Raw genomic sequence first — 2,047 nt, 5'->3', positions numbered from 1 at the left:
AAGGTTTTTGATATGTAACATTTTCAATGAAAGCTCGGTGTAAGCTCAGTGTAAGCTAAACTGAAAAAATTTGCAACAAAAGCTCAGTGAAAGCTTTACTGAAAATTTTACAACAAACCGTTAAAAGATGTTTTGAAATACAATTGAACTACCAAAGCCTTGTCTTCGAGTCGTTAAAAATATAGTGTATCAAAGTTAGTAAAACAGGTGGATTACTAAGTGGAAAAGCGAAAGCTTCATGCAAGTGTTTGACAAGGAAACATAACTGAACTCTTGGCGTAATTTCAACATTTCCATGACACTTAGTAGAACCTACGTTAATATTATGAAAGCTCGGTGGAAAATTTTACATTCACATAAAGCCATGGAGCAGTCTTTAAAGCGTATTAGGCAAGAAAAAAACAATTGTAGAATTATAAATTAATACAAAGAAACTGAAACAGCGTTTTTTAGTTATTAATAACATTTTTGTTTGACGTAGTTCGAAAGCTTTTGAAATACCAAACTCATTCAACTCACAGAAAAATTGAAAGGCCTTTCACTTCTACCGAAATGATTTAAAGTAAACGCTTCGTAACCACATAGATCAGCTTAAAAGCTTTCATTAGGATATTTTGTAGTGCTAGAGCTTTCGTGGCAGCTTTTTACTAAGATTTTTGGTCAAAATACTTTTCTTATTTTCAAGGGTATGTCAAGTATTTAACTACATATGGCAGTGCAATGTTAATGAGTGACTTGTTGTTGTTGTTGAGTTGTGGGGCAGCTAAATGTATACAAATACATACAAACAATTAGGTTATAGAAAGCGGTAGAGTAAACAATAAGGAGTAGGTATGCAAAAATAAATATAATAAAATTTTAAGAAATAATAAAAATATGATAGCAGGGAAATGAGGGAAGTGAGAGCGGTGATAACACAAATTTTAATGGATTTGAGAGCGAAGAGCGTAAGGCGAGCGAATACCTGAAAAGCGGTTAGGTAATAAGATTGTGCTAAATAACGGTTAAATGTAATGGGTTGGCTAAAGGAACTGAGCAGAGCGGGGTTTGAGTTGAAGAATGAAAATATTTTATTTTTTTAAACAAAATAAATACGAAAACTTTTTTAATTTTTCATAATAGTACTAGAATAACAAATTGCAGAAAAATAGTGAAAGGAAATCAATAAAATACACACCTCTAATTAGCGTTAAGACAGTAAACATGGACATATGAAACCGTAAAAGTCAAATATGCAAACAAATCTACAAAATATACGTACACACGCAGATGACGCTGCTAAACAATAACGGTAAAATCATTAACTACAACCGCGGTAAAGGAATAATATACCAATGAAACAATTTCAATAAAATACAAACGTAATTATATAATACACAGCATACTTTTAGGCGTACACGCAGAGCTTTTTAAGCCACGCAGCTTTAAAGCTTTCACTAATTTCTCTTTTTTTGATGATTTTCTTAGCAGTCAATATAACGTCAAAATAAAACACAACAAAAAAGTTTAAATAATATGGCACTTACTTTTTTTACACTAACAACAAACATATAGAGTACATAAAAATAAATAAATTTGCAAAACACATTACCAAGTACGTAAAGTTGACAACAAATTAATAGTTAGCCGTAAAAGCTGGCCGTGAGACCGTCCAGGATATTTTCTTTGTGCATACACACATACTTACAAATATTCGTAGCATACTTTTTGGCTATTTAGCATGCAGCTAATACATTAAGTTGAAAAATGTGTCGTTTAAGCAGAAAAATAAGCAAATATGTGATAAAATTAATTTTTCACACACACACACAGGCAGATGCACATGCATTTATGTATGCAAGTGTTAGTAAGGAGTTACATATACAATACTTTTTTGCAAAATTTTTTAATAAGCGAGCGTATAAAAAATCATTGGCAGTGGTGCATGTTAACGGGTGTTAATACAATATTGGATTAAATTTGAAAATTTGCAAATGAAATATAATAATTGTCAATTCATTTCATATGCAAGTAAGATATAAAGTTTGAAATTTCAAAAATAAAATTT

The sequence above is a fragment of the Bactrocera latifrons genome, unplaced genomic scaffold, assembly GCF_001853355.1.
Source record: "Bactrocera latifrons isolate USDA-ARS-PBARC rearing strain unplaced genomic scaffold, ASM185335v1 scaffold_4, whole genome shotgun sequence".
In the NCBI taxonomy this organism is placed as follows: domain Eukaryota; kingdom Metazoa; phylum Arthropoda; class Insecta; order Diptera; family Tephritidae; genus Bactrocera; species Bactrocera latifrons.
The sequence above is the reverse complement of the archived record's forward strand: the minus strand, read 5'-3'. Positions refer to the sequence as shown.